Genomic DNA, 13,136 nt, shown 5'->3' with positions numbered 1-13,136 from the left:
AAAGTATTGAATTTTCAACTTCACATCAGTCCTTCCAATGAATATTCAGGACTGATCTTTAGGATGGACTGGTTGGATCTCCTTGCAGTCCAAGGGACTCTCCAGAGTCTTCTCCAACACCACTGTTCAAAAGCATCAATTCTTCGGCGCTCAGCTTTTTTATAGTCCAAGTCTCACATCCATACATGACTACTGGAAAAGCCATAGCCTTGACTAGACAAACTTTTGTTGGCAAAGTAATGTTTCTTCTTTTTAATATGCTGTCTAGGTTGGTCATAACTTTTCTCCCAAGGAGTAAGTGTCTTTTAATTTCATGGCTGCAATCACTATCTGCAGTGATTTTGGAGCCCCAAAGAATAAAGTCTGCCACTGTTTCCACTGTTTCCCCATCTATTTGCCATGAAGTGATGGGACCAGATGCCATGATCTTCGTTTTCTGAATGTTTAGTTTTAAACCAACATTTTCACTCTCCTCTTTCACCTTCATCAAGAGGCTCTTTAGTTCTTCTTTGCTTTCTGCCATAAGGATGGTGCCATCTGTGTATCTGAGGTTATTGATATCTCTCCCAGCAACCTTGATTCCAGCTTGTTCTTCATCCAGGCTGGCATTTTGCATGATGTTCTCTGCATATAAGAAATCCACACACACACACACACACACACACACACACACACACAAAACTATTAGTACTGGTAAATGAGTTTGGCTAGGTTACAGGATACACACAAAAATCAGTTGAATTTCTATACACTATATCTTAGTCCATTCGGCTGCTATCATAGAATACCATAGATCAGGTGCCTTAAAAACAACAGAATTTATTTTTCACAGTTCTGGAAGCTGGAAGTCTGAGACCAGGGTGTCAGCACGGTCAGGTTCTGGTGAGGATCCTCTTCTGGGCTGCAGACAGCTGTCTTCTCTGGGGTCCCTTTTATAAGGGCTCTAATTCCATTCATTAGGTTCACGCTCATGATCATATCATCTCCCAAAGGCCATCATCACATTGGGGATTAGAACTTCAATGAATGAACTTCGCAGGGACACAAATATTTAGCCCATAATAACTAGCAATGAACTATCTGAAAATGAAACTGAGAAAATAAATTTATTTACAATGGCATCAAGAAGAATAATATACTTAGGAATAAATTTAACAAAAGGAGTACAAGATTCATACACTGAAAACTACAAAAGATTGTTGGAAAAAGAAGAGATTAAAAGAAGATCCAAAAGATACCTAAGACTTAAATGGAAAGAAATCTGTTCATGGATTGGAATGAACAGATGGGATTCTGGGGAGTAAGATGATAACGGTCCCCAAACTAATCTACAGTTTCAATTCAAGGCCTATCAAAATCTCAGCTGGCTTTTTTTTGCAAAAATTGACAAGCTGATGCTAAAATTTATATGGAAATGCAAATGACACAGAATAGTCAAAACAATCTTAGGGGGGAAATTTCAAGCTTCTTAACATAGCTGAAATAATCAATGTGTGATACTTGCACAAGAATAAGAAATAAGATGAGACTTCCCTGGTGGTCCAGTGGCTAAGACTCTGCACTCTCAATGCAGGGGGTCCAGGTTTGATCCCTGATCAGGGAACTAGATCCCACATACCCAGTTAAAGACACCTCAACAAAGATTAAAGATCTCTAGCACTGCAACTAAGACCCAGTGCAGCCAAATAAACGTTTTTTTAAAAATAAGATTCAGTTCAGTTCAGTCACTCAGTCGTGTCTGACTCTTTGCGACCCCATGGACTGCAGCATGCCAGGCTTCCCTGTCCATCACCAGTTCCCGGAGGTTGCTCAAACTCGTGTCCATCAAGTCAGTGATGCCATCCAACTGTCTTATCCTCTGTCATCCCCTTCTGCTCCTGCCTTCAGTCTTTCCCAGCATCAGGGAATGAAATAGAAATGAGAGTCTCGAAATAAACCTATACATTTATGCTCAATTAATTTTAGACAAGAGTGCAAAGGAAACAATTGGATATCCATAGGCAAAAGGACAAAGCTGGATCCCTACTCATACTATATAAACAATTCAAAATATATTATAGACCTAAATGTTAAAGCTAAAACCACAAAACTCTTAGAAGAAGATATAGCAGCAAATCTTTGTGACATTGTATTAGGCAATAGTTTCCTAGATATGACACCAAAAGGACAAGCAGCACAATAAAGAAACAGATAAATGGGGCTTTGTAAATATTGAACATCTTTTGCTTCAAAGGATAATGGAGCAATGAAAATCTTCTGGAATTAGAGTGTGGTGATGATAGCACAATTGTGTGAAGATACTAAAAATCACTGAGCTTTATACTTAAAAGTGAACTGTGTTGTATGTGAATTATGAGATTGGTGCAAACATAATTGTGGTTTTGGACTATGAATTTTAAATCATTATAACTAGGCTCAAACACATCTTTATTAATCAAAGTAGGAACCATTGCAATCAGCACATTTTTGCCAACAATAAATAAGTTTGTTTATTCCTGTAGTGTAAAAATCTGTGCTTCAGGATTCGACAGACTCTTGTAAAGCATTTTCTGCCTCCTGCTGGTTGTGGAAGCATTTTTCCTGCAAAAAGTTGCTTGAAGAAGCGGTAGTCTATTGGTGAGAGGTCAGGTGAATATGGCAGATGGGGCAAAATTTCATAGCCCGATTCTTTCAACTTTTGAAGCATCGGGTACGCAATGTACGGTCGGGCGGAGTCATGGAGCAGAATTGGGCCTATTCTGTTGACCAGTGCTGGCTGCAGGCATTGCAATTTTCAGCACACCCCATCAATATGTTGAGCATACTTCTCAGATGTAATGGTTTCACTGGGATTCAGAAGGCTGTAGTGGACCAGACCAGCAGCAGACCACCAAACAGTAACCATGACCGTTTTTGGTGCAAGTTTGGCTTTGAAAAGTGCTTTGGAGCTTCTTCTCTGTCCAGCCACTGAGCTGGTTGTCGCTGGTTATCTCGTAAAATCCACTTTTCCTCGAACATCACAATCCAATCGAAAAATGATTCATTGTTGTTGCAAAGGATAAGAGAAGATGACACTTCAAAACGATGATTTATTTGATTTCCAGTCAGCTCATGAGGCCCCTATTTATCGAGTTTTTCCACTTTTCCAATTTGCTTCAAATGCTGAATGACCAGAGAATGGTCAACGTCGAGTTCCTCAGCAACTTCTCCTGTAGTTGTAAGAGGATCAGCTTCTATGATTGCTCTCAGTTGGTCCTTGTCAAATTCCGATGGCCTGCCACTACGCTCCTCATCTCCAAGGCTCTTGTCTCCTTTGAAAAACTTCTTGAACCACCACTGCCCTGTACGTTCATTAGCAGTTCCTGGGCCCAAAGTGTTGTTGATGTTGTGAGTTGTCTTTGCTGCTTTATGATCCATTTTGAACTCAAATAAGAAAATCGCTCAAATTTACTTTTTGTCTAACATCATTTCCATAGTCTAAAATAATATAAAATATACATAGTAAGTGAAGTCACTCAGTTGTGTCCGACTCTTTGCAACCCCATGGACTGTAGTCCACCAGGCTCCTCCATCCATGGAATTTTCCAGGCAAGAGTATTAGAGTGGGTTGCCATTTCCTTCTCCAGGGGATCTTCCTGACCCAGGAATCGAACCTGGGTTTTCCACACTGCAGGCAGATGCTTTTATCATCTGAGCCCCCAAGGACGCCCACATAATAAGTCATTAGCAAAAAAACATGAAGTGACGGACTTCCCTGGTGGTCCAGTGGTTAAGACTCCATGCTTTTGATGCAGGGGGCACAGGTTTGATCCCTGGTCAAGACGCAGGTTCAATCCTTGGTCAGATCCCACATGCCACGGTGCAACTAAGCGTGTGTTCTTAAACAATGACCCAACTCAGCTAATAATAATATATAAATAAATAAATATTTTTAAAAAACATGAAGTGAGAAATGAGCATTAAAATGATATATAACATAACCACATTTAAGAACATATTCCAATATCAAATAGCAAAGTTCAACAGTGCAAAACCGCAATTATTTTGCACCCACCTAGTATATGGCAATAAAGCTATTATTTTTTAAAAAAGGACTGTGTGTGTGTGTGTGTGTGTGTGTAAATGGGAAACACCCATAATTTCCTCCTGATGTTTTCCTTCCATGGACAAGGCATTCATTGATACAATAATCCTGTCTTTTCTCTGCCTCTAACTCACTCTTCCCCTAAAGCAGAGAAATGACTCAATAGATCTGAGTCCGGGATAAAGAACTGTTACGTGTAGTTCTGCACACTCCTTTCCTCCTGGATTTCCAGGAGGCATTCCGCGAGCTTCTCTATATCTATGTCTCTACAGCATCAGGCACTACCAGTGAATGGGTGATTAATTTGGACTAATTCTGGGGCTAGGTTAGGAAGCAAACCTATCTACAGACATAAGCCACTATATCCAACATCAGTTTTATCAACAATAAAACTATCTTAGTCTCTGTATATCTTATATCTTTATCTTATTTATCAAATGGTTCAGAACTCTTTCAGGCAAGGAGGGTGCTATTTATTAATCCCCAAGAACCCCAGCAGCACTGGGGCCCTGATGTGAACATCATCAAATAACTACCTGTGAGGACTTTCCTGGCAGTTCAGTGATTGAGACTCCACGCTTTCAATGCAGGAGGTGTGGGCTCAATCCCTGGCCAGGGAACTAAGATCCCACATTCTGTGTAGCACAGCCAAAAAAAAAAAAAACAAACAAACCCAATTTGTATATCACAAAGACATTGAGTTTGGAGAGGTAGCGTGGAACAATGGGATGAGTCAAAAGACCTCTTTTCTCCTTCATTCAGACGTTTATTCAACAAATATTTACCAAGCCCCTCATATGTGCCAGGCATTGCTAAAGGAGCTGGAGAGTCAGTTTGGAAGAATAGTAACCTAACTCCTGCTATAAAGCAGCATACATTTTAGTGAAAAGACTGATAATAAACCAGAGTATATTAATATATTATCTTAGATGGTGTTAAGTCCTAAAGAGAAAAAAATAACATAGGAAAGATGAATAGGAAATATCAGGAGAGGGTGTGAAATTTTAGGTAGAATATCCAGGAAAAGCCTCACAAGATGGCATTGGAACAAAGACCTGAAAGAGATCCAGAAGCTAGTCATGTGTATATTTGGGGGAAGAGATTTTCCAGGCGGAGCAGACAGCATATGCAAAGGCTCTGAAGTAATGGGGAGGAGGAGCCTGGAACATGAGGTCTGAGAAGTCTCAGGAAGCCAGCTCAGATAACGCCTTGTGGCTCAGAGTACGGACTTTGGCTTTTACTCATGACTTTAACCGCTGAAGGTTTTCGAGCAGAGAGGTGACATTTGAATCTGTTGAGAACACATTACAGAGGGCAAAGGCAAAAGCAAGAAAATCAGCTAGGAGGCTGTTACAGTAATGATGACGATGGCTTGGACCAGAAAAGGAGCAGTGGAGAGAGTGAGAAAGGGTCAACTCTGGAGTTATTTTGAAGGTAGAGCTGACCAAGTGTGTTGATAGCCTGGAGCTAGGGTGTATGAGAGAGAAATTAAGGATATTTCAAGGTTGATGTTCTGAAGAACTGAAAGATGCAGTTGCAATTAATTGATCAGAGGTTAGGGGGAATGGACCAGGAACTCAATCCTGGGCATGTTAATTTTCAGATGCCCATTGGACATTCAAGAGGATATGTTAAATAGTTAGATACGCGAGTCTGGAGTTCAAAAGAGACGTCCAGGCTACTCATTGACTTACCGTTCAGCCACTTGCTAGCCTCGTGACCTTAGACAAGTCACCTATCTTAGAGCCACATACTCCTCTTCTGTAAAATAAGGATAAAAGCAGTAGCTCTAACACAAGGTTGTTGTGAGAATCAAATGTGATGATCCGTGAAGTAACTGGTTCACAGGAGGCTCTGAATAAATTATCACTATTATTAAGTTCAATTAAACATGCATTTAGTTGCTGGAAACACAAACAATGAAAGATACAGTCCCTGCCCTCAATCCCAATGGAGAAAACTTGGTCAAAGTTTTCAACAATCTTTCAGGTAACAATAATCATTTGGGAGAAATGTCGGGTCCTGGCACCTAATAGAAAAAAGAGAAGAAAGGAAGAGTCAAATATAATGGACAATAGGGACTTCCCTGGTTGTCCACAGTCTAAGACTCCATGCTCGCAATGCAGGGGGCCTGGGTTTGATCCTTGGTCAGAGAACTAGCTCCCAACATGCCACAACTAAAAAGATCCCTGCATGTCACAACCAAGATCAAAGATCCCTCAGGCTGCAGCTAAGACCTGGTGCAGCCAAATAAACAAATGTTTAAAATTTTCAAAAAAGCAAAGATAATGGACAACTAACCCCAGGATGAAACAGTCCAGAGAACTGGAGGGAAAACCAGAATTTATATGTGGTCCTCATATCAGCTTTCTGGGAAGCCTTGGACTCGTCAACTCTCTCTCTCTCTCACTTCCCCAAAGGGTAAACCCCAACTCCCCTGAGATGTTTAAAAGTGACCAAAGGTGCTCAGGGGAAAAACACAGATGCGATAACAGTAATCACATCACTTCCCTCAGGCCTATTTTCCCTTTCCTCTGATTGAGCCCTGTCTCCCCATGAGGACTTCTCCAATCTCCTGTGAGCTCTGAACCTGGTTTTTCTAAGCTTCTAGGCAACAGGGTAAATAGCTCAGAGACTCTCAATGACATTGAAGACCCCAGCACACGGCAGAGGTGCTTGAACCAAAACAAAGAGGAAAGTCAGGAGCATAAGGGGAGAGAAGGTATCACTGAATTCATACTGGGAAGGGGTTGTGCTAGGTGTTCTTATGGCTCAGAAAGTTGTTGCAAGGATTAAATATGAACTCACATTAGAGCATTGGGCCCAGGGCCTGGCATATAGTAAGAGCGTAAAAAATGTTGGCTATATCATTTTTATTGCATCTCTTTTAATCCTCACAACAACCTTGCAAGCTTAGTCCCCACAACTGTACAAACTGGGCTCTAAACTAAGAGGCCGGGACTTCCTTGGCAATCCAGTGGTTAAGAATTTGCCTTAGAATGCAAGGGATGCAGGTTTGATCGCTGGTCAGGCAAATAACATCCCACACACCATGGGGCAACTAAACCCTCACGCCGCAACTACTGAGCCCACATGCTCTGCAATGAAGATCTCACACGCTGCAATGAAGACCCAGTGCAGCCAAACATAAAAATCAAATAAGAGGCTATGCTGTACTTAGTCGCTCAGTCATGTCAGACTCTTTGCGACCCCATGGACTGCAGCCCGCCAGGCTCTTCTGACCGTGGGGAATCTCCAGGCAAGAATACTGGAGAAGGTTGCCATGCCCTCTTCCAGGGGATCTTCCCAACTCAGGGATCAAACCCAGGTCTCCTGCATTGCAGGCAGATTCTTTACTGACTGAGCTACCAGGGTATAATAGTACATGCTCTTGGATCAGACAAATCTGGGCTCACGTTCCATCTCTGCCACATCTAGGCTTTTGGAATCCTGGGAAAGCTGTTTTATCTTACTGTAGAGAGGAGGAAATAATGGTCATTACTAAACGAAGATTCATCTAAAACACTTAGTGTAGGGCCTGGCACACAGTAACTGCTCAAGAATCACTAGATATTCTTAGTACTCTTGGAGGAGAGGTCATAAAAGTTCCAGAGGTTAGGTTACTTATCCAAATTCACACAGCCAAGTAGAATAGACTCCTGTGGTTTTATCTTGCTCAACATCCATACCTCCTCTTTTGGTTAGAGCACCTTCGCTCTTTGGAGAACCACCCTCCCCCACCCTTAGGCCTTGTGATTTGGGTGGAGTTGACACCTCTATTTCAAGCTTTCAGTGAGGGTGTGTGACTCAGATCTGGCCATTTGCTTATCCCATCTTCCTGGTCACAGCAATTGCTTCAAGGGTGAACTTGTGGCACTTCCCTGGTGGTCCAGTGGCTAAGATTCCACACTCCCAGTGCAGGGGGCCTGGGTTCAATTCCTGGTCAGGAAACTAGATCCCACATGCCATAACTAAGAGTTCAAATGCCACAACTAAAAAAAAAAAAAATCCCACATGCCACATCAAAGAGAGTAGATCCTGTGTGCCAAAACCAAGACCTGGTATCACCAAATACATTTTTAAAAAAAAAATTTTTTTTAAAGAGTGATCTTGTGACCCATGCAGAGCCAACAAGAATGCTGGATCTTTGTTGAATCCTTCAGGAAAGATATGAACCTGGCTTTGGATGCGACATTGGGAGGCTAGAAGTTTGGATTTGCTGGGGGTTGCCAGGTAGAGAGAATGCCTGAGCGCCATGCAAATCCAAAGGAAACAGAGCTGAAGGATAGAAAGACACTGAAACCTGCAAACTCTGAGCTCTTGCCTAAACACTTGAGCAGACACGTCTAAAGTCTGTACCTCAAGCTTCAGGTACTTGAAACAATAATGAGACAAGAATTCACATTCTCTCTCTCTCCGCCTAAAGACAACCAAAAAATCCTTACTTGGCAAATGCATCAGTCAGGGTCCCAACTGAAAGCAGATGGCACACTCAAACTAGAATCATTTGAGGAGGGTTTATTTTCTATGGCATAGACAATGTAAAGTGAAAATGAAAGTGTTAGTCACTCGGTCGTGTCCAACTCTTTGCGACCCCATGGACTATAACCCGCCAATCTCCTCTGTCCATGGAATTTTCCAAGCAAGAATACTGGAGTGGGTAGCCATTCCCTTTTCCAGGGATCTTCCTGACCCAGGGATTGAACCTGGGTCTCCTGTATTGCACACAGATTCTTTACCATTTGAGCCACCAGGGAAGCTCAATGTAAGAGAACCTCAATGGGAAGCATGGTGACCTGGGGCTAGTAATAACTGAGGAGTTGTCACTACATCTAGGCCTGAAGAACAGAGGAGAAAACAGTCACCTGGACCCAGGGGAGGGCCTTTGGTAGAAGAGCAGTGGCTGTCCATCACAGAGTACTGCCAGCTTGTGGAGGGAGCCAGGGGTGTAAATACCTCTCTCTCCTCTTGCCTGTCATCCACAGGCTCCTCAATGAATAGGCCTAGGAAGAAGCCAGAAGGCAAAAAGCCTGTAGGTGTAGCAAAACCAGGCAGACCCAGAGCAGGATGAGAGATGGATCCAGAGAGGCAGACAGGAGATGGCCCGAAAACCTCATCTAGCTGTCTCTCGCATCAAGTCCCATGAAGAACTTCAGAAGCTCAGAGCTTTAGTACTCTCATAGTTCCCTGTACAGTGCTCACCTCCCTTCCCGGGAGAAGAGCCCCGTGTTGGCACACAGGAGCTAGGAATTCTGAGCATCTGGGAAGAAGATGCTAAACTTGCAGAGAGAAAGAAGCTGCCCGGCCAGTGGACCACGTGGCCAGAGCCCTGGACCCTCAGGCCCTCACCCCGCCAGCTCCTCTGACCCCAGGGAAATCTGTCTGCCGGCCGGTTTGGCCCCAGTCTCAGGCACCACAAGGCAGCAGCTCGGTGACTTCCCTTTCTCTCCATAGGAGATGTCTGTTTCCTTCTGCAGCCAAGCCGGAGAAGCTTCTGGGATTCCCCACGACTGGCTGGGGCCCAAGAGGGCCCTGAGGACAGGGCTGAGCTGCATCCAAGTATCTCGTTTTGGCCACACAGACACCTGTTCCCTCTTCTTCCTTTACAAAACAACTCACCCTGATCTTTTCAGCCAAAATAGTTTCCTCCCTACCTTTCAAATCCAGTTTAAGCCTTAGAGTCTCTTCAGAAAGGCTTCCTCATTAACTCGCCTGACTCTACATTCTCCTGCTATAACGAAGATAACAGAAGCACTTCTACATATACAATAACTAATAATGCTGCTGCTGCTGCTAAGTCGCTTCAGTCGTGTCCGACTCTGTGCGACCCCATAGACGGCAGCCCACCAGGCTCCCCTGTCCCTGGGATTCTCCAGGCAAGAGTACTGGAGTGGGTTGCCATTTCCTTCTCCAATGCATGAAAGTGAAAAGTGAAAGTGAAGTCGCTCAGTCGTGTCTGACTCTTTGCAACCCCATGGACTGCAGCCCACCAGGCTCCTCGGTCCATAGGGTTTTCCAGGCAAGAGTACTGGAGTGGGGTGCCATAATAGCAACTCTTATTTACCCAGTGCTTTCTATGTGCAGACCACTTAACTCATTGCCTTGTGGAAACCATTTCACTTAATCCTCACAACCACCTTGTGAAATAGGTGCTATCAATAATAGAGAAGATGTTGTGAACTGGAACCCCTCAGACTGGCCCCTGAGAAGCAATTACTTTATCCATTTCTACAGAGGAGAAAACTGAGACTCAGAGAGGATTAAATTACTAGTTTAAGTTTACACAAGTAAGCAACAGGCAGAGATGACACCTAAACCCAGGGATGACCGGTTGTGAAGCCCAAGCTCTTACAACTGAAATGTTTTACTGCAGTCCAGCTGTGTGCAATCTCAGAGTTAGGTAGTGGCTGGAGGAGTTCCTGAATTTTCTAACATGTATGTACATGTGCTGGAATCACAGTCAGTGACCCTAACTTACGTACATATAATGTAAGCAACACTATTCCCCAAGTTTTTGCAGCAAACACCACTAGCGCCCCTTTGTGGTTAAATCCGCTTGGTCAGCACTCCAGCTCTCAAACCCTAATGAGACGCCAAACACTTGAAGATAATTTCATTAGTGATGTCAGAACACATTACAGATGGAATACAGAAAACAAAGGAACCCACTAGAGGTTACTGGTAAGACGCTCACGGTATTAGCCTGCCCCATCTCCCACTGCCAACAAACCATCTTTAGCCACTTGGAAAATTGGCCTTGTTTTCACTTCCTTTGTGAAATGTCTCATGTGGTAATTTTCCCAGAGTGTAAACAAGTCTTTTCACAGTAATCAATTCATTAACTTCTCACAAAAACACTATAAAGTAAGTCATGTTATCATCTCCATTTTATAGATGGGGCATCTGAGGCTCAGAGAGGTTAAGTCACTTCCTCAAAGTCACACAGCTGGCAAGTGATAGTGCTGGGATTTGACTCGTTGAGTCAGCCTTCTGAACTTGGGCATTTAACAACTGCTACTTTGTAGTTTGACAATAAAGCTAAATGAAGATTATGAGAAAATCCATCAAAGCACTAAAAATGAAAAACATGCTATGCAGGATTGTAGAATCTAATAATCAGTAATACATATGAGAGATCGTCCACTTAGAATGCGTGGCTGGTTGGATTGATCAGCAAAGGTAACGTGGAGAACAGAGAGCTGAGGAACAGCCATCAGAGTGTCTATGGGACAGGCAGGTAAGCTTAGAGAGCAATCAGGGAACAGACATCCGTGGTGGAGGGTGAGTGAGTGACCCCCAAACCCGCAAGGGGAAACTTGAGGATGGTGCTAGAACATCATCAGGTGGGAGAAGTTGGGAGAAGCGACTAGCAAAGTGAAGAAGAGGAGCTCTTCTTTTCCTTCCGTACACCTCTGTTTGCTAAATCCCTATTCTATGCCAGGCACTGCTGCCTTCACAGAGTTTGAAGTCTAATGGGAGAATGTATTAGTACAGTTTTGGTTGCAAGTGACAGAAACCAACTCACACTGGCTTAAGCAAAGGGGAATTTGTTGGCTCACTTTACTGAAAAGTTGATTGGAAGGGTGGACCTCAGGCTGGTTGATCCATGGGCTGGAAAATGTCAGTGGAGGCTTCCCTGGTGACTCAGTAGTAAAGAGTCTGCCTGCCAATTCAGGAGACATGGATTCAATCCCTGATCTGAGAAGACCACATATGGCATGGAGCAAATAAGCCTGTGGGCCACAACTATTGAGCCTGTGCCCTAGAGCCTAGGAGCTGCAACTACTGAGCCCACGTGCTGCAAGTACGGAAGCCCTTGCATCCCAGAGCCTGTGCTCAGCAACAAGAGCAGCCACAGAGATGAGAAGTCCACACATGCAGCTGAAGGGTAGCCCCCACTTGCCGCAGCTTCAGAAAAGCCCGTGCAGCAACGAAGACCCAGCACAGCCAAAAATAATAACATTTTTTTAATTAAAAAAATGTCAATGGGAGTCAATCTCCTCCTACCTTGATCCTGCTCTCCTCTGAGTTTCCTCCAATCTCAAGCAGCTTTTCTCCTTCTGGTGGTATCGTGATGGCTGTCCCTGGCTCCAGGTTTTCTTCTTAGCCTGTCAATGCCATCCCTCTTCTAACTCCTGCCCTTGAAAAAGAATTTCTTTCCCATTTGTTCCAGGGAAAACCCTAAGATTGGCTCTGATCAACTACCTTGATTCCATGCCTAACACTGAGCCAGTTATGGGGCTTTAGGATGGAATATGACAACTAGCCAGGCCTGAGGGACAGGCACACCCTCCCGTGCAGCCCTACCCAGACCACACAGATTGAGGAAAGAGGGATGGCTCCCAGGGAAAACTAGAGTGCTAACTAAGAAGCGGGGAATGAATGCTAAGTAGGCAAGAACAACAGACGGCTGATCCAGGGATTCAGGCAATGATCCTGGTGATTACAACAGCGTGTGATAAATGACATGTAAAAGGAAGTGGCTGGAGGAGCACATAGGAAACACCTAACCCAGAGGAAGTAACTGTAAGCTGAGACCTGAGGACGTCTCAGGACAAAAGGGGACATGGAAAAGGTAAGAAGGAAACAGGTTGTGAAGGTTTCTTGAGATATGTGAAACTGTGTTGTTTGTTAAAGTCACTTCTGCTACTGCTGCTGCTGCTAAGTCGCTTCAGTCGTGTCCGACTCTGTGCGACCCCATAGATGGCAGCCCACGAGACTTCTCTGTCCCTGGGATTCTCCAGGCAAGAACACTGGAGTGGGTTGCCATTTCCTTCTCCAATGCATGAAAGTGAAAAGTGAAAGGGAAGTCGCTCAGTCTGTCCGACTCTAGCAACTCCATGGACTTCAGCCCACCAGGCTCCTCCGTCCATGGGATTCTCCAGGCAAAAGTACTGGAGTGGAGTGCCATTGCCTTCTCCGAAAGTCACTTCAGTTGTGTTCAACTCTTTGTGACCCTATGGACCGTGTACCCCGCCAGGCTCCTCTGTCCAAGGATTCTCCAGGCAAGAATACAGGAGTGGATTGTGATGCCGTCCTCCAGCAGATCTTTTGGACCCAGGTACTAAACCTG

The 13,136-nt window shown here is 44.0% G+C and overlaps 1 non-coding gene across 1 annotated transcript; it reads left to right on the top strand.

The window, feature by feature from the left end:
* The first annotated feature begins 1,530 nt into the window (after positions 1–1,530).
* On the top strand, positions 1,531–1,603 carry TRNAE-CUC (transfer RNA glutamic acid (anticodon CUC)). Its single transcript has one exon. It is a non-coding gene; the product is annotated as a tRNA-Glu (tRNA).
* The last annotated feature ends 11,533 nt before the right edge of the window (positions 1,604–13,136 follow it).

The sequence above is a fragment of the Budorcas taxicolor genome, chromosome 2 (genome assembly GCF_023091745.1).
Source record: "Budorcas taxicolor isolate Tak-1 chromosome 2, Takin1.1, whole genome shotgun sequence".
NCBI lineage: Eukaryota > Metazoa > Chordata > Mammalia > Artiodactyla > Bovidae > Budorcas > Budorcas taxicolor.
The sequence above is the reverse complement of the archived record's forward strand: the minus strand, read 5'-3'. Positions and strand labels throughout refer to the sequence as shown.